This window comes from Triturus cristatus, chromosome 3_1 (assembly GCF_964204655.1).
Source record: "Triturus cristatus chromosome 3_1, aTriCri1.1, whole genome shotgun sequence".
Lineage (NCBI taxonomy): Eukaryota > Metazoa > Chordata > Amphibia > Caudata > Salamandridae > Triturus > Triturus cristatus.
The window spans coordinates 1,165,041,162-1,165,061,658 of NC_140583.1; the positions used below are offsets into that span (position 1 = coordinate 1,165,041,162).

The following is a 20,497-nucleotide window of genomic DNA, read 5'->3' on the forward strand; positions in this document are numbered from 1 at the left end:
AGCCCGGGCTGAGACAGCTTCCCGGGCACACACAAACAGACATTTTTTGAGCTGCTGTAGGCTGGCTGGTCTGGCGCCCATCTTATTGCAGCCGCACCTGAGTACTTCACAGGTTTTTATTAGACCATTTACTTGTTAATGAGGCTTTGTTGTTTTTTTCACCCCTTCTTAGTGCCCCTGCATCTCCACTCTGCCTATTGCTGGAAGAATTAGCCCCCCCATAAAATATTTATTAGCGCCCCACCCGAAATTTGGCTCTAGTTGCGCCTCTGGTAATGGGCCCAGCCATGCAAGGTCACGTGCGTCCCTTGTGGCGCACCGCCCAAGCTTGGGCAAGGCACGGGGTCCGCGGCAATCTTATTGAACCACACTCTCGGAGATGCCCTCTAAGCCCTATGGGCGTTGCGCTCCTGCCCATTCCTGATCTTGTGGACGCCCCTTATTCATCAGATGCAGCAAGGTGCCCTGTTTCAGTCATATTGACTCTGCACCAGGAGCGCAACTAGACTCGAAATTCTAACTAGGTTAGTCCTCCACTTCTTTTTTTAGAACTTGTGCCCTGCTCCTAGCACTGATAAATACGCATCTCCGAGAGTGCGGTTCACTAAGATTGGCGCGCACCCCGTGCCTTGCCCAAGCTTGGGCGGTGCGCCACAAGGGACGCAATGGGCCCATTACCAGAGGCGCAGCTAGAGCCAAATTTCGGGAGGGGGGCTAATAAAATTTTTGGGGGGGGGGCTAATTCTTCCAGCAATAGGCAGAGTGGAGATGCAGGGGCACTAAGAAGGGCAAGATGCAAGTGACATCACGGCATGCAACAGCACGGCAAGCGACATCACGGCACGCGACATCACTGCGCACGACATCACTGCGCACGACATCACGGCGGGGGTCATCACACATAACATCACAGGAATAGACATCATAGAAAGTGGCATCACAAGCCACGACTTTACAGGAAGTGGCATCACAAGAAGTGACATCAGATCTAATGCCCTCACATATATGTTTAGCAAGTCTATGGTGTACGTTCGAGTGCATTGCGAGGATAATAGCACCGTGAGCTATGGAAGATGATATGTGACTTCTATACCTTGCAATCCCCCAGTTTTATGTAACACATCCTGTACATTCATTTACAAACTTATAGAATTTATTGTACATGTAATATGCACATGTTGAAGTAAAGCGCTCTGACATCCTGCATTGGGATGAATAGGGCTATACAAGAAAAAATAGTGGTACTTGAATTATTTCAACACCTCCTCAGGTGTAGTAAGCTCTATATAAATGCAATTTGCTTTGTGTAAATGTGTGAAGTGCTAACAAGGTGGGAACCTTTGTTTCCTCTCTGCTTCATTTGCATCAGGTGTGAGGCTCCTGACTGCTCCCAGCCAAAAGACTCGAACAAAAGGAGGCATGATGACCCCTCAAATTCTGCCTTTCTTATGGGCCCAGCAGGAGTCTTAAATAAGAAAGCCCCGTCACTACCTGCACGTTATTGCTTGTTGCAGATGGAAAGCAGACAACGTGCCGGTGGTGCTGAAAGTGTCCCGGTGTTTGGAAACTACACCGGGATGAGTTCAGCACATTATTCAGTGGGGCCCAAATTCTTGGCAGGCGTTCACCCTGTGAAAATAGTGGGTGGACGCCTTCCACCCGCGTGTCCCCCTGACTCGTGCCCTGACCACACAGTTGACGCTGGGAGCACGGGGCCACCGAAAGCACGGCCGACTGCCTGCAGGTAGTGCACAGCAGAAGTCAGCCGCAGGGAAAGGCTGTTCACTCACTGTATCAAAATAGGAGCATGGCTGGTCCCGATCCACCTCCCGGCCTGCTCAGTGGTAGTCCACTAAGCCCAATATGTCAGGGGTCGTCTCGGGAGAATGGCAGCAGTCACCGGCCCCATCGCACATCCCCAGGCACAGAGTCCAATGACAGAATGTTCTCCGATCTCTGTCCCGGAGGGCAGGATTGCCCACCGAGCTTGCCGGCTCGGTTAGTTCACTAGTCAGCCTCAATCCACGAGGGCTAGCCCACTCGGCCCAGTTTTAGAGTAATCAGGGTGCCCCGCAAATATCCTCCTCAGCCATGTAGGTCCCCAAGTCAGGGCCAGTTCTAGGATTTGCGGTTCCCCGGGCCAAAAGGGAATGTGCAAGGCGCCTCTAATTTACATAAGTGACACAGCTCAGGAAGCTGCTTTGTGCAGATTCCTCCGGGGCCGCAGCTCCTCCTCCCAACCTCCTATAAGCGCCTCTTTTACAGCTCACATCGGGCGGACAGTGTGAGAATTGCTTGTGGGCTGAATGTTAAAACTGTGGCAGCCTGAAAATGCTGGACAATTGGCATCCCGCAGAGTCTGTAAATGGTCTCCTTGCAATTTAGACAAGAGGAAGTGTCCCCCTCCCCTATGCCTCCTGACACCATCCCTGAGAGGCCCAGGGAGGTGGGCCCCCTCCCATGGACCCTAATTGCAAGGAAACACCTTTCTTTCAAATGGATCGCCAGGCAAACAACAGGACACACCACTGGAGTGGGGCCCCATGCTGGTGGGCTGAGTGTATGGCCCTGGGCAGCTGCCCACAATGCCCATGCCTAGCACCGGCCCTGCCCTAGGGCACTACACAGGCATACAATATCGGTGGGTGGGCAAGGATTGTCAGCTCCACGGTGGGAGCTAACGGTGGGAGCTAACGGGAGTTGAAACTAGGCAGCAATCTTGCCAGACCACGCCTCATGATAAGGTATTGTTAATGTAATGGGGCTGAGGCTTAGGGTTTATAATTCCTGGTTAAATTAGAGTGTCTCTTCTTGACATCTCATCTATATTGTTAACTGAATGTTTGATGCATGTTATTTAGGAAATGTGGAATTGTATGTTGAACCTGGCCTTTTGAAGTGGCGTAGTAAATTGTTTTCTTGTAGTTCACATTAAGTGGTTGATGGTATTTCGGATCTAAAGAGCTTTTTTAATCTTATCCTGCCTATTGGTTTTACTCCATTTCCCCCACTGTTAGCGGTCAATTATGAAATTGCTATGTTTCCACGCTATACTTTGTAGAGCAGAACATTTATGCGAATTGTAGTCCCTGAATGTACTATTGAGAATTAATTACTTCATCTGTATGGATGGGATGTGCCTCCTGTGGTATTTCAACTCTGTTTAAGATCTGACTGTCACTGAGGTTTGTCGTCTGCATCAACTTCTGCCAGCATCTCTTCAATCAGCGAACCTCAACGATATGGCGAAGAGAAAGAAATAATTTCTTAAATACACAATCGATTTGTGCAAAATGCAGTGTGTGATGATCTAACCATTTTATAGGGGGATACATGTTAAAGACTTCTTTATTTAATTGTTTGGGGTTAGGTTGGGGGGAGTTCAACTTCATTTCACAAGTGAAATTGAATAATTAAATTCTAAATTAATTTTCCAGACTTAGCTCGGGTATCTATTTTTCTCCACACCAAATGAAGCAGGCTGTAATGATCATTAAAATTGTGCCTGGGAGCATTTAAGACATTGTAGAAGGCTAAATATCTTATTAGTACACACACAGCAGGTTTCCCTTAATGAGAGTTGGAATTGGAATCCAGTTTACTACAAATGCCCTCTAATTAGAAAGCAATCGTTATATCCTGGCATCATTAGTCAGACATTTACCATTTCAACTGAAGAATCATTCTAGTAAAAGGCGGTATACCTCTTGTGCATTGCTTATGAGCTCAGAGCGATATCTGGCCGGGCTAGAGTTGGGAACTGAAAGCTTGACATGTTATGATCCATACTCTCCCGTCCCGTACCTCCGATGAGGACAGCATCAGTTCGGATGTATTTACTGAAGATATTCGTGTTGTTTTGACAGCGTAGCAGGTTATTGTTAGTTACTGGGTTTCCGTGAGGCACCTATATATGCAGAATCTATAGACATCGGAAAGTGTTTCCAAAGATGGTGTCATATGTACCTTCATTGGAAGTGGACGGTGTTGGTCACTGTTTTAGGATCAACATACATCATTCCTCTGACAAACCATTTTGATATCATGGGACATGTAGATCATTGAACATTGAACGAACATGAATGGTTCTGTTACGCGCCTCCAGCAGGAGTCCAGATTCCGGTGCTTCGTGTTCTGTTTGTTGTGGCAGTTGCTTTTCTATACGCTAAATGGCATGTTGATAGGGCGGAACACTGCCATAAGGAGTTTCTTACATACCTCCATTGCCAGCTTGAGTCTTAAAACATGGGAAAGCGGAACCTAATTTTGCAAAACGGTTTTGATTCAGATATATCTCAGCCCTAAAGCTCATCATCTCATATGAGTAAACCATCCTAACCAAGATTTTACCATTTGAAAGCCATAGTGAAACAGGGACACGAATAAATGCTTGGTGCATGTGGACCCAGGAGGGAAGCATAGCCATTGCATATTCTAGGTCTAAAGCAATTGTGTCAAAAATAATTCTGGTGATGCTGTGATCATCAATAAAGGTTAAGGACCTTTGAATACAACATGCCAGGATCACCATGGTCCTAGACTTCAAAAATATTTAAAGACACCTTAAAGTGATATGGCATCCAGTGAAATTTATATAAAATCTATGCAAGGATTTAATCACACAATACACAGGAAATGTAATTTGACCTGCAACCTGTCAAGGGTTTTCAGGGTTGGTTGAGTGTTAAAACATTGATCCAACTCGGATACAAGAGGGTACCCATGTTTCGTATCTCTGCAGTTGAGATGTGAAGTTCTTATCCAGCCATCTTGAAAGTGTGAAGCTGTACTTTGAAACAACATGAAAACACCACAGAAATTATCTTCATGTTGGATGATTTTCTGTGGCGCCCATGAACTCCCAGTTCAAACTATTAGTCGTGATAACATGAGGCGTGGGATAGAAAAATATGGTTTTATTTAATATTACGACTGTAAATAAAGTTTAGTGTAGACAATTAGATCCATTTTATTGTATCAATATGTATAAATTAATATCCACTGCAAAAGACCATGGCACATAGGACTAATGTGCATTTATAGCTTGAGTCCTAAGTAGAGACTGTTGTAGAAGTTTGATGTTTATGTAACTGTAATTATTATCAGATGAAGACATAATGGGAAGATTCCAAACCAGGTGTGTCCAGGCTAGGCCCAAGAGTCCGGGATTCTTGCCAGATTTCCACAATTGCCACAATATAAATATCTCGAAATTCTTGTCTGGATCTTGGCTTCCTGGTTCTATGCTGAACATTGCTCACATAAATGATCGACCATGGTAACCAGTGGCATCGCTCTTTTAAACCTCTACAGGAACCGGTGTGAATCAAGGGATATCTGTCTCACCTTTTTGTCCTGTGACTGAAAAGAATGTGTATTTTGGTTAGCTGATCATATTTGACTATACAACTTGCCGAATACTTTGAATAAAGCCTATCTGCTATTTAAGTGTCAGGTGGATTTGATTAATGCAGATTGAATCTTTTGAGTTGCTCTTAAGTACACCGACCTTTTCCCTTCCTGTATTGACTGAAATGTGCCGGACATAGAATCTTGGGCTTAATGGCATTATTGCCCTACATTTATTTACCAAATAATGTGTCTCATAAGTGTCTCTTTTTTACTCCACAGCGTTCCACCGGAACGAAACGATATAACAAAGCAAACGTTTACCAGCCTGAGTACCACTGCAGCCAGGTAACATTTTATATCACTTTTGATTCAAATTTATGTTAAAAGACACAAAATTGATTTTTTGTCTGAACTTAAGCAGTATCCCCGATTGTTTCCGAGGCCAGTTGGAAATAGCACGTGGCAGATAGTGCATATAGTTAAATGAACAGTGCTTTCAAAGCCGTACTGCTTTAAACCCATTGCTAGCCTATGGAGAGCTTCCTCATTACCTGCTCCGTTATGACCCATCATTCCTTGGAGCGCTGTCCGCCACCACAGGACCTCTTGTACACAAGGTTCTCTCACACATAGCTGTGCAATTCCCAGCAATACCAATTTTACAACCACACCTTTTTTTAGACCAGGCTCCAAACAGCTGTATAGGAGATGACCTCTTGTCATCAATTCTTTAAAAAGTACAATATGTAGTACAAAGAGAGCGGTCACGTTTTTGGTCACCCACCTTTAGATATTGGCTTCCATGTATTTTTCATTGTTTGTCATAATTTGGCTGGGCTGTCTACGAAGGCCCGTTATGTGGGATTTTTAGTTTCTTTGCTCACAAAGTAAAGATGTGCACCCTTAAGGATGCAACAAAATTAGTAGTCCGTTGTAAAATATATCAACTGCCCAATATTTTGATGTATGTTACTTTTTGAGTTCACTACTTGCAATGCAAACTTAATTGTCTCCCTCCTTTTCTTAACACTTATTTCTGGATATAGGTTAACTCTGCTAATGCAGTATGCTCTGCAACAGGGTGCTGCTCCCAGGTTCCATATCATTGTTGTTCATTATGTTGCTTCATTATGGAATTTTCTCTTTAGGACAGCTGGGGACAACACACACAGACTCTCCCAACAATTACCAAACACTCCTGCTTCCATAAAAACAGACTAATGGCCTTGCCAAGGCTTGTTCCTTGCGTGCTGATAAATATGGGCTTTGGAACTCCACCTCAATGTATTTTAAGGGTGGCGTTTTTGGCTCTGACCTCTTGCCAGGGGCTTGGTGCAATGAGGCGATTGCCTTGAAATGCTTTATTACTTTTGCACCTTGAGAGATTCTTCTAATGTAGCAATCAAACGAGCTTCAGCAGTCAGAGAATCGGTTGTGTGGACATAAACGTACTTTTACAGACACGTCATGCTATGAATCCTATAATGGTGAGCTTTAAATGATCAGTAACACCACACGACTGTGAATGAGAGAGACAAAAATGAACATATTTTGATTAATTTAATTCTAACAGTTTTATATTGCTCTCCTGCACCCAAAAGAGTATTACGTAGCTGGACAAGTAACCAACCACAAGAGGCCTTCCATGGTGTTGTTTGGTGGTTAAGCAGCTTAAATTAAAATGTGCTGGACTGTGTGATAACATCTTCATACTTAATTGTTCAGTGGGAATTACATTTTGAAGTACTATTTGGATTTGTAATAATATTTGCCGTTTTTCATGATTCAGCCCTCCAAAAAATATACATGTTCCTGACAATAATATTTAAACATTTTGTGGAAACTGGTGTAGAGAAAGACCCAATCAAAACTTTCAATAGTCATTTTTGCACTTCTACACAAACGCCTACTTAGCCCCATGTATTGTTCCTATTTCAGTCCATTCAACAATTTTTCGAGAAATGTGAAAATACATACATTTAGAGATAATTTTGAACAACGATATCCCGGCACTCCAGAATTATAATTGTAATTTGTGTTGGTTACTAACCACAGAAGCATAGAACAGAATGTTGACAATGAAACTGGCTGCAGAACAGATTAGGTCCTCACAGTAATATGTAGAAAAAGGATAATTTAATTACAAATTTTACAAAAGTAAGGAGGAATCACAATCATGAATACAAGTCCGAATTCCCTAATACAATAGGTCATAATCAATATTTCATGAAAAGAGACCATGTAGTCTCCAAGTCTTAGTCCAGATGGATAACAGCCGACACGTGTTTCGTCACGTATAGTGACTTCCTCAGGGCTTTTATTGTAAGTTAGTAGAGATAATTTGAGTAATAGTCGTTTGTTTAGACTTGTTGCCAACGATATTTCGATTGTGCATTTTTCAAGACTCCAATCAAGAATAAAGAAGATTCCTTGTGGTTGTTTGTAAATGTTGTCGATTTCATAAGGAGTACAACTTGTCTTGAGGTTAGAAAGTCTCCATCAATTGTTTCTAAAGATCAGGAAATGTAGACCATACTTATGATGTATTATGGCCAAAGTACTTGGTTATGTTGTCTCTTCGGATAATTAGTCGTCGTGTTTAACTAATATTTCTTAATAGGATTACTGGCTCCGCCATGCTAAGTGGGGTCAGAAAACCGGCTATGGTGAGCCCGTGTAAAGTGTTCGATGTAGCCGAAGACGCACCTTCCGTGTCTTCTTCACGACGAAAGGTCTTTCGTCGTGAAGAAGACACGGAAGGTGCGTCTTCGGCTACACGGGCTCACCATAGCCGGTTTTCTGACCCCACTTAGCATGGCGGATGATTGTGATTCCTCCTTACTTTTGTAAAATTTGTAATTAAATTATCCTTTTTCTACATATTACTGTGAGGACCTAATCTGTTCTGCAGCCAGTTTTATTGTCAACATTCTGTTCTATGCTTCTGTGGTTAGTAACCAACACAAATTACAATTATAATTCTGGAGTGCCGGGATATCGTTGTTCAAAATTTGCTCAGCACGGGGATTGCTTTGCAAGACCCATGTATTTTAGCACCTAGGTAGTAGGGTGCTTTCTTATCCCGAGTGGCACCACTAAGTGATCTTATTATGTGATTTATTTTCCTGTTCTGATAATTATTACTGTATACCCAATCTGTAACTACTATCCTTTGATGTGCGCTCTCATATGCATTACTACCATAGATTCTCTTTTTGATACATTTAGAGATACATTGGCAAATGGGTTAAATAAACTGTTCTGAAATATGAATTTCTGTGTAGCCAATAAGAGGGTAGGGTGATCACATACCCTGTGCAAGGATGCATCTTTCGATTTCCAAAGGGACAGAAAATGTCTCTTTGTCAGACAAAACAGCTATATGTGCCACAGGGTCCACAAACTCACGAACAGGTATTCAAGGTTGTTTTTCTTCTCTGCCATTCTTGGCATGTAGGCATTACCATACCTATCCCATGTACTTGTAACCCTTCCCAAACCATAGCTCTGCACATGTACTAGTTTGTACTGCATGTAAATCGAAGGCAAGGATTAGGCGTTGTCCTGGTAACAGTTAGCTCTGGTACATTCTGGTACTGCATGCAACTCTAGACAAAGCAGACTTTGGATTACTTATAAATTTACACCCCTTTGCCAAATCTGCACCTGGCTCCCCAGAAGCACTGTATGTCCAGATTTGCTTTGTTTTAGAAAGTTGTGTGTAAATTGGTCCTCGATCGTCTCAAACATTGACTTTCTTCTGTAATTTCCAGAAGAAAGTCTTGGAAAGTGAGAACGCAAAAACTGCTGGTTGAAGTCTACACAGTGTGAGTTCTCTGAGGTGAGACACTGGTCATAAACCATGGCAGAAATGAATGTCTGGGCACTACGGAAATGGGACCTCAGAGCAGAGTGTGACTAAACGCAATGCCATGGTGCCTGGGGGCAACACCATGAAATTCACACTCTGAATTCGCAGAGGGCATAAGGTGTGAATGTATGCCACTCTGTATAGCCACATCCCCAGTGGCATTCAGACTCTGGCACAATGAGAATGAGCACAACGCTTGCCCAGGTGCCACACCCTGGGCCAAGATAACAGCCAGCATGCACTCAGGCAGTCCGAGTTGGTCCTACAGCCCCAGCTTGTGCTCAGAATCTCAGGATATGGCTAAAGGTCATATCCAGCTGGTAGTGGCTGCAGAAAGGGGATGCATGTAGTGTCCCTGTAGATCCTAGCAGATCTCTGACCAAATTCTTTGGGAGTGTTTCCTTTGAGCTGCCTTTCCTTTCATTTTGTATCTCCGATTTTTCAGGACTTCTCAGCTTTAAGTAAATAAAAAGCTCATGTATTGAGTCCGGGATCACGGAATACAACATGCTTTTTAATCGATGCACTTTGCGTGGGTTTGGATAATTTTATAAACAAAATCTTGTGTCATTTTTAGCCGCCCGTTAACAAGTTAAATGTATTCAGTTGAGTGCAAACTTACTGAACAGCTCATCCCTTTTATTTGTGCACAGATGATAAAGATTTAATTTCGTTTTTCTGTGAAGCGTTTACTATTTATTTCACTTTATATCTATTTTTATAAGAGTTTTCTTTTTATGTTGTATGTTCAAACCAAAATAACAATTATGTAATGAGAATGCACATTTTTCTGATTCTGAAGTTATTTTCAAATATTCTTCATGGAATGGACTTTTGACTTAACAAGTGTTACTTCTGTGATCTACCACTGATTTTGTGTTTTGCGTTTGTCCAGGTTACTCGGGCTACGTTAAACTGCCTCCCCCTCTACAACCTTTGTGGAATTTACTCCGATTATGCACCAGCTTGCTGTATCACGTGTGTGTCAATGTAATTTTTAGTGCAGTGTGGAGGCCTTGCGGGCTCTGTTGGTGCGGATCTTCATAAATCAGCAGCATAGCTTCAAGGGGGTGTTTGGGGTGTGGACCCCCCTCCACAAATAAATGCATTCTTGGATTGGTAGTTGGGTCTTGGGGGGCCAGAGTAGGGTCTGCTATGCCTGTGGTGATGTTTCCCCTCTTTTAGTTGTGACATGTGAGACTCACCCTCTTGAATCTCACTGAGTAACCTACGCCCCTGACGTGAGTATACTTAGCTCTGCTTTCATAAGGTGTTTCATAGACCCCATGCTACAACAGCCAGGGCTGGCCTTTTCGTGACTTTCATTTTCAATGAGACTTTGATTACTGAGGCACACCTGGAGGCCCCTTCAATGAACACTGAGTAATCGTGCGCTTTGGAGCTTTAAGAGCGCCGTTGTTTTCTTGTGATATTAAGAAGTAAACTATAGGTTTTTTTAAACACTTTTTTATTGTGTCAAATGTCACATACATTGCAGAGCTCCTTAACCCAGGAAACATCTGCCACAGTACACGGTCAGAATAATTTCCAAGGACATTTGATATATACATTTTCTTTGTATGCTCAAGTATAATACAAAAGAACAGAAATACATTTAAACCCCCCCTCCCCCCATTGCCTGAACTCACTACTGCATCTTATTCGCCACTGCACTCCCCGGTCCCACATATATTGATCCTCGCTGCCCCCAGAGCACCTACCCAACGGGCCCATGCATCCCTATAGGAGCCGATAAATTGATTGGCGGTACCGGCTCCAGTTCTAAGCTCGATAATCCGCCCACCTCTTCCAAATTTTGGGATGTTTTTGTGGGCAACCCCTGGCCTTAAATATTGGGATCGCCAACCCCATGCAAAAATCCAACCCCTTCTTCCAGGCTGAGAGAGAGGGCGGAGGGGGAGCCTTCCACCCCTCTTGCTATGTCTCGTTTCTCTGAGGTCAGTCCCAGCAACAACAAGTGTTGTTTGTAGATGTTACCTCCTATACCCTCCATAATGTGTAGGATTACCAGTCTGGGGGAAAAAGGGAGTTCCACTCCAACACCTCCGCCAAACACGCCATTACCCCCCTCCAGAATTTCGTGAGTGCTACACAGTGCCAGATGGTATGCATCACGGGACCCCTCCTCCCGACCACAGTGCAGATATATCGGAGATGGAACAAGATCTGCCCTCCATAACCTTAGCCTGGTATAATATACCCGGTGAAGGTATTTAAATTGAATGAGACTGTGACAGGGTTAGTGTCCAGAACGATACCAGGCAATAATGATACCAAGGAGGAAGTGAAAACAAATCTTTTATTGACTTTCCAATCAGTCTCTTATGCACTAAGGTCCTCCTTTGGTTGGGGCTTTCTGGGAATTGTCTCCTTGCCACCAGGGAAACGAGGAAATTAAGGCCGTCCTGGCTTCTCCACCACTCTGTGGTTCAGGTACCGGAAGAAGTGTATCCAAAGCTTGTCTCGGTTATCACGGCCAAAAACCAAAAGGCAAAAGAAATAAAAATGTGGTCAGTGGGGAAGCGACTTCCTTCCTCATAAAAGGGAGCGGGGAGTGAGATATGAATCACCACCACGAACGCTGACACCGTGCGATCCCTATTGTGACCTTCCTCTCATTTGCCACCTGCCCCTACCCATGCCCTGGAAACCCCTGAAGCTTCACCCGTACCTTGTCAAGCCACCCTCCTCCTGGAGGGTGGCGGGGCGGAGCACGGTCTCGTTGGCCTCCTGGCTTAACGTCTTCTTCGAGGGCAGCACTTTCTCTCGGCTCCTCACCATTCGTCCGGGTTCTCCAACCTCCACGCCTCCGACTCTGCTCTCGGCTAGGATTCGTCTTCCGCTTACAATTAGGGGCTCGCCTCCCTTGTTCCGACAGCTCTCACACTCGATTGGATGGCCGATGAATACGTCATAGGCCAAGCCTCCGGGGAGTCCTCCGAAGGAGATTCCTTAAAGGGCTCCACTCCTGCCTGCATGTAAGGTAACAGCACACCGTTAATCGCGTCAGGAGGCCAACCAGTTCTTCCGTCATCAGCAGACTCCTGACAGAGACGCAATCACATCGCTATCGCTGCCTCTCTAGCAGACGCCAGCACCTCTGTCCAGTCATCTCCATCCAGCAGGCCGACATCCTCCACCCATGCATCTCTAAGTTCAACTAGGGAACTGGCGCTTTGTGTTACCAAGGACTGATAAATCTTCAATACCTTGTGGTCTTGCAGATTCCCCCATGAACACCTTGGCTTCTATCGGACTAAATTCAGGGTGCGTGTCTAGTCCCGCGATGCTGGGATGTATGGCATGCCGAAATTGAAGGTATTTGTAAAACTGGGTTCTCGACATTTGGAACTCGTGTTGCAAGTCCTGAAACGACTTCAGCGTCAAGCCACGCATTACGTCTCCCAGTGTTGAAATACAGATATTGTCCCATCCCCGAAAACCCGGATAATGGAGCTGGCTGCGGAAGACGACCATTGTGCCACAGCGGGGTTTCTCTGGTTAGCGTGTTCCCCACCCCATTCTGCAGAGAGATTATTTCCAAGCCAGGAATACCACCATAGTAGTGGGCGGGAGCGAATTACGCAGCGTCGTGGAGTATAAAATAGTATGCAAGGTGGAGTCCCCCATACACCGTCATTCCACTGCGTAGGTGGGGTCCTGCCGATCTTCATACCACCGCTCATTCAACACCAGACAATGCGAGGCCAGGTAGTACGATTGGACATCTGACGTAGCCAGCCCCCCACAATACGTGGAGTGGAAGCAGGTCCGCAGCGCCACCCTGGACGCCCCCCCTGCCCACAGAAATTGCCCCAGCGCCGCGTTGACTTGGCAGAACACATAGGAGATACGGGGTAGGGATGGTTCTGTAGCTGATAAAGCAGACACTGCAGCGATACCATCTTAAAGATAGTCGATCTGCCAAAGATGGAGAGGGGCATGTGCGACCAGTGTTACATTTTCTCGCGCATGCGCGCCCACACAGGTGCTATATTGCTGTCCCATGCCACTTTCGGTGACTCTGATAAGAAAACTCCCAGGTATTTCACGCTCTCCAACGTAACATAGACTGCTGAAGCCCAAGGCTCTAGATCTGTAAAACCTCCTAGTGTCCACAGTGTGGATTTACGTGGGTTCATGAATAACCCAGATGTTTCCCCAAAGATCTGTATGATCCGCAACAACCTCGGTCCTGTCCTATTGATGCTCTTTAGGAAGAACTCAACATCATCCGCATTCAAAGCAATGCGATCGTAGAGCCCTTGGTCCCATTCAAAGCCCGCCACCTGCGCATCTATTCTCACCCATGCCGCCAGGGGTTCCATGGCCAAGGCGAAGAGGTATGGGGACAAAGGACACCCCTGGCGGGTACTCCTACCAATGGGAAATGTAAAGGAGGTGGACCCAGCGATCTGCACCGACGCAGTAAGGTCCATATAAAGTAGTTTTCGATTTGACAGAAAGTGAGGACCCATGTTAAGTCGGTCTAATAGTGCAAACAGATAGACCGAACTAAGGGAGTCGAATGCCCTATCCATATCGGCCAACAGGAGAGCGGCCCGCACACTCTTCCCCTGCACCGTAGTTATCGCTGTGTACGCTCGTCTGATATTGTGACGTGTAGAACTCTGAGGCATGAATCCTGCCTGGTCGGGGTGTACCAAATCAATGATGTGGGATTGAAAGCGGTTGGCCAACGCTTTGGCCAGAATTTTGGCCTCAATATTTAGCAGCGATTTAGGGCGATACTATGAATACTGGTCTAGGGCTTGGCCCGGCTTGTGAAACACCCCCACCTCTGCATGCCTCCAGTCTTGATTTTATTGTGAGATTTATATAGCGCTCGAATGCCCAAGGGCGTCTAGGCGCTGCAACGGAGGAGTCTGACAGAATTATAAAGGAAGAGGTAGGAATTAGTTTGAGAATAGCCAAGTTTTCAGTGATTTTCTAAAGGAAAGTAGTGTTGGGCAATTCTTGATAGCTAAAGGAAGCGTGTTCCACAGTTTTACTGTGTTAAGGATAAAGCTGCTTCCTCCCCAGCGAACTTTCTTAAATTTGGGAGTCTGGAGGAGTTTGCTCTGAGCTGAGCGTAGCATTCTGCATGGATGATACCATGAGAAGTGCTGTTTCAGGAATGCAGGTCCTTTTCCATGCATAGCTTTGTATGCTAGACATAGGGATTTAAATGATGTCCTCTTTTTACCGGGAGCTAGTGGAGTCTTTTGAAGCCTTGGGAAATGGACTGGAACTTGGAAATATTCAGCAACATTCTGGCGGCAGCGTTTTGCACCCGCTGAAGTTGCAGCATGTGCTGTTTTTGAAGGCCCAAATAAAGGGCATTTCCGTAGTCCAGTCTGGCCATGGCTAAACTCGTCACAAGTGTTTTTACTGCGTCAGGGGGGATAAAGGCTCTCACCTCCTGGATTGACTTCAGTGTTAAACAAACATAAGAGGCAACCTTGTTGATCTGATGTTGGAAAGTTAGTCTGTCAAAAAAAGATGATGCCCAGATTCTTAACCTTGAGCACTGGGGTAGGAAGAGTTCTCATATCCAGAGGCCACCAGTTCTGTGACCAAAAGGAGGTGTCGGATCCCAACAGGAGAACCTCTGTTTTGCTTCAATTTAGCTTTAGGCAGTTTGCACTCATCCACTGGTCTACGCTGGATATGCATTGGTTAAAACAAACAGCGGTTTCCTCCAGGTTACTTGAGATGGACACCACTATCTGGGTGTCGTCTGCGAGGAAACCAGTGAAAAGCCAAATTGCCTGATGATGTCAGCTAAAGGGTCACATATAAATTGAACAAGGTAGGACTCAGTGAGGAGCCCTGCGGCACCCCACATGGAAGTGTGAACTGTTCTGAACAGGAGTCACCAATCTGAACACATTGCAACCTATTGTTTAATTAAGATTTAATCAGATTTAGAGCAGAGATCTTAACTCCCACCTTTTGGAGCCTTCTGATAAGAATATCATGGTTCACAGTATCAAAAGCTGCCGATAGATCCAATAGGATCAGGGCAGCCCTTGCACCCGTGTACAATGTGGTCCGAAGCTCCTCTGCTGCCATAACCGAGGCTGTCTCCGTGCTGTGCCCTTGTCGGAAACCATATTGTGAAGAATCCAGCAGGTCTTCCGAGGACACAAAGGCAGTGAGTTGGGAGTTTAGAATTTTCTCCAGGACCTTAGCCGGAAAAGGAATCCTCGCGATAGGTCTATAGTTGTTGTGGTCGCTGGGATCCAGATTGGGTTTTATTAGTAGAGGAAGGATTGAGACCGTTTTCCAGGCATCTGGGAAAATGCTAGAGCTGATAATCTCTTTGAAGAGTAAACGGAGTTGCTTGCTGATACTATCGGATGCCAGTTGAAATATTTTAGGGGGGCATGGATCTGATGGTGCTCCAGATTTTATTAATCTAACTATGTGCGAGACCTGTTCTGCATTTGATGAGACAAAGGAATCCAAACCATGGACAGAGCACAAAGGAGATGTAGTGGGGGTGTCCACTGGGAGGTCGGTACCCTTGTCTGGGAGGGAATCAAAAATGGACTGCACTTTGTCCCTAAAAGACCCTGCAAGTTGGTTGCAGAATACCACACTGCCATCCTCTATTAGTGGCACCGGTAGTTTTACTAATTCCTTTGGATAGCAAAGAGTATTTTCCTAGAGTTGCCTGCCTGCCTGATATTCTCTGAGAAGTAACTACTTTTCTTGTCCAGGATAATTTTTTTATAAGTGCTCAGAAATTGTACATATAAAGTTTTCTCTGCATCAGTGTAGTTTTTTCTCCAACGTCTCTCAGATTTTCTACAGAGTTGCTTCTGAGTACGCAGTGTGTCACAGAACCAGAGTTATGATTTCTTTGTGCGCTTGCTAATGAGGGGTTTTTCCGGAGCGAGTGTATTTACTGCTGTTTCAACCCAGTTGGTGAAACTCAGTTTCCGAGTTTACTTCGGACAATAGGTCCAGATTAGAGGATGCTAATGCTGATTGCATCAGCTGCGGGCAGATATTCCTCCATTTTCGCCCTTTGATTATCCTGTGTGTGCTATGAGGGCGAGGGATATGATGGGTGGAGGTAACTACTGGCCTTGTGGTCTGACCATGGGATTGGCAAAACCTCTTCTACTTTCAGTTGGGAATTGGATGTGAAAATTCCATCCATTCCAGTGTGACCTGCATCGTAAGTTGAATGCTTGACCATCTGTTGCAACGAGGCACTGGCCATCATCTCTAGTAAAGAAGCTGTATAATGGTCGTCTGCATTTTCTAGATGGTAGTTAAAATCACCTAAGATAGAGAAATCCTGTGAATCGGTACTAGATTCAATAATGGGGCTAATAATTTCTTCAAATGTGTTTTTCGCCGCAGTAATGTACCTTTGAACGAATAGTTGTCACTTAAAGTGATTCTGAAAGAGAGCAATTCGCAGTCTGGGCTGCTTTCTGTGGAGGAGCTTTTTATAAGCATTGTATCCTTGATAATGATCGCTAAGCCACCTCCCCGCTTGTCCGGTCTATCATTTCTAATTAGTATATAGCCTTGAGGGATGGCTAGGGACAGCTCAAGATCAGAAGTGCAGTCTGCCCATGTTTCGGTAACGAAAGCCGTGTTCTTTGGATCAGTCGGAAGTCAAATGTTGACTGTTTATAGACCCCTTTAGCACGGTGCCAGGTAAGAGATTTCTTTCCCCCCTTTTGGCCATATTCTGCATATAATAGCAAATACGGTTCTGTGCAAGGAACAATTACTATGCACTCTTATGAGCACATATATTATGAGTATACGGGCGAGTTTATTGACCTCTTAGCGGTTTTCTATTTTTTAGGTTTTGCATTTTGCTCACTCTGTATGCCATCTTCAAGACATGGCCTCAAACCATCCTTTGAAGCCCTATTCAAAAGCTGTTTAGTTCTGGGCCATATTTACATCTATATATCCCCGCCCTGTTATCATAATCAAGGTACTTAACCACCTATTTATATGTCTTGATTCAACTAGAAATTATAGTTTTTCTTTTTAACTTTTTTCATCTTTACCTTACAGACTTCATAATTTTCTTACTGCTAGAAACTGTCATCGTATTGACAGCATCAAGGTCGAGACTTTTTCTTTCACTGCTAATCATGTTTATATATTCCGGTCAGAGAATTCCATTTCTATAAAATATATCATGCTTATTATCAATAGCTATGTTTATCTAATTCTAGACTGAGCCATTTCAGTCGCCTGAAATTGGGTCCAACTCAAATATCCTAGGTTGACCTCTTCCTGGCTTAATGTTTGGTAAGCTATTTACATTAAACCTGACTTCCCTTTATCATTGGTCGGAAGACGGGCTGGATACATATTCTTTTGTCACAAAGAAATAGTTCTTTATGCACATTATGGTTTTCTGTCTTTTTCTTTTATCCCTTCATTTTGAAATCTTTTTTCTGATATCATTGCTATTTTTCTTTCCCCTTTAGGTGATGGGTTATTCATCTATAGGCACTATTCGTTTCATTATTTCCTATCCTATTACACTCTAGGGATATACAAAAAAAGGTAGCTTACTATGGTGACGTGGCATAATGCACTCCGAAACACGAGTAGAAGACGAACCATCAACCAGCCACTTCAGTTATTTGTCTTAAACATTTTTTCTTAATCATATCACACTCTGATATATTCAGTGCACATTTGTCTGCATGATTGCTTGTTTGTCCATGTTTGTTTGTCCATTGCACTGTGTAATTTGGTAAGTCATGTGGAGATACCACACTATGTATGTAATGAAAAGTATGATACCATATCTTTCCACATGTTTTTTAAAGTATTTTGTATTAAAGAAATACATTTTTTAAAATGCATTTGTAGTGTACACTGAGTTCTATATATCAATTTTTCCGCCTATATGGTCTGTTAATCGCCTTAGACCCATAGTCGCCTAGGGAATTTTTTTGTCAATTTTGAGGAAATCTCATCCTGTTTTTTTATCTCTCATACTTTCTACCTGCTCAGCTGTTGGCCTTGAATTCATGAGAGACAGTCATTCATGAAAGACAGTGTGGAAAGTAGCCAATGTTTTGTATTTTTCCACTTTAAAAAATAAATAAATACTAGTGGGAATCATGTTGGTTTCTGTCTGTATTGATCTTTAAAAAAACCTGTAAAAATTGAGAACTCAGAGCCTTATTTGTCATACAAGCCTTCAATTGGAGGCAGACTTGTATACCAAGCCGCCAATAACATGACGGTGAGACATAAATACTCCTCTGGTCTGATCTAAGATACAATGCCTCAAGCCACTGCTTGCAACAGACTAATCCAAATAAGCTAACGGTTGAAGGAGGCTGACCTAAAGGCCACTGTATGCAAATTGTAAGCAACATCCTGGACATTCTTCTCCCCACAGGCTAAAACATTCATTTTGTGGACCACACAAACAAAGAAAGGAAACCTTGCTTTCATCTATAGTTCACCTGCTCCTGCATTCTAGGCAAGCAAGTAACACTTAACTCCTTGGAGCTGTTGACGTAATTTTTTACTCTGCAACTCAGACCACCTCCTTTCATCTCATCTACAGACCTCCCTTTAAGAACAAGGGCTTCCTTGATTAATCCCTAGACCACCATACTACCGTTCCCATCTGAAATGCCCACACCAGCCGCTTGGGAGACTTCAACCTTCAAGACAAGGCAAGCTCAAAATGAACAAGAGATACCCTCTTCAACCTCATTTACACATTCAAACTCCACAACTCAGGCAAACATCCTTCTTAACATCTTCAACACATTTTTGGAAAACTATGCTAACATTCATGCCCCAAATAAAACATGCAAGTGAAAGCCAAAGCCTTCATCACTCTGGTATTCTATAGACCGTGCAGACAATAAATGATCCATCTGAACACAGGGAAGAAAATGGCAGAAAAACCGGACCTCCCTGTGTCCTCATAATACTGAAGTCCCTCCGTGCAACATGCAGACAGCTCATCACATCATCTAAAACAAATTACTCTTCTAATACCATCAATGAAGCCACCAACATTAGCAGAACAGAAGAAGCACTGCCTCAACCCCCTGCGAGTCTCGCCTATTTCTCACTCCATATAAAAAGTGCAATGCCATCAACTACTTCTTCAGTGAAAAACTACACAAGATCCGACAGCGCATCAGCAACACTAAGCCTGCTTCATCTTTTATGCCAATCTCTTCCTTTAGAATCTCGCATTGATCACCCATCAAAGTCCTATCTCTCACATATATCACCAACATACTCAACTACTTTAAAGCCACTTCCTTTGAAGAGAATGTCTTACCCTCGTTCCTCATCAAAGCTCTAACTGAGGATGTTCTTTTCATGCCTCTACTCTCCATTGTCAATGCCCTTCTCGCTCAATGCATCTTACTAGACGCTTTGAAGACATCCAGCTCCTCCCACTGCTAAAGAAACCTACACTAGATCCTGATGACCTCACCAACTACTGGCCCAGCACTCACCAAGATCACATGAATGCTAATCATCTCCTTCACCACTACCAGTTTGGCTTTAGATAACTCTACATCATTGAAACCACTACCTTATGTTTCATAGACAATTCTCTCTTGACCACAAAATATAGATGACCCCTTATATTGCTGGGACTCTCAGCTGCCTTCAATTCGGACGACTATACCACCGTCATACGCAACCGAAAGTCTTGAACAGGATTCACCAGCAATGCCCATCACTGGTTCTCCTCCTTACTTTCCAACTGACATCAGTTTGTTCACACGGACATGTCCTGGTCGCAAAAGATCCCCATCACATGTGGAGTCCCCCAGAGTTTTATAGTGCCTCCTGTTGTTTTCAGCCTCTACTTAAAGCCCCTTCGTGCTATTCTTAGATAACAGACAGTCTCACAATCACATGTATATCAGCAGTTAAGTACACCATTAGACGGCAGACAAGAAAGTGTAAAAAAGAAAAAACAAAGCAGCAATCCTTTGCCATCTATGCACCCAGGATCTGGAACAATTTCCCCATATCCAACAAGAACAGAGAAATGTTCCTGCAATTTAGGAAAGAGTTAAAGACTCACCTCTTAAGAAAATACTACATCACACTTTAATCCTCTCTGTCCAAAACCCATCTGCCTCTCCCATCACCCATTGACTTTATGCTTGTATTTGAACCTGTACAGCGCTTCACTGCATTTTGACTAGGTTAGTGCTTTAGAAATACCATTTACATACATATATAGAATGTGTTGCAGGCAGATGC

The 20,497-nt window shown here is 43.9% G+C and overlaps 1 protein-coding gene across 13 annotated transcripts in view; it reads left to right on the forward strand.

The window, feature by feature from the left end:
* The window catches only part of PKNOX2 (PBX/knotted 1 homeobox 2), a 3,737,380-nt gene that overhangs the window by 348,987 nt on the left and 3,367,896 nt on the right, over window positions 1-20,497 (forward strand). For all 13 annotated transcript variants that reach the window (XM_085646078.1, XM_085646083.1, XM_085646080.1 and 10 more), the window contains exon 3: window positions 5,632-5,697. The gene's annotated coding sequence lies outside the window, so the exon portion shown is untranslated. The remainder of the gene's footprint in view (window positions 1-5,631; window positions 5,698-20,497) is intronic.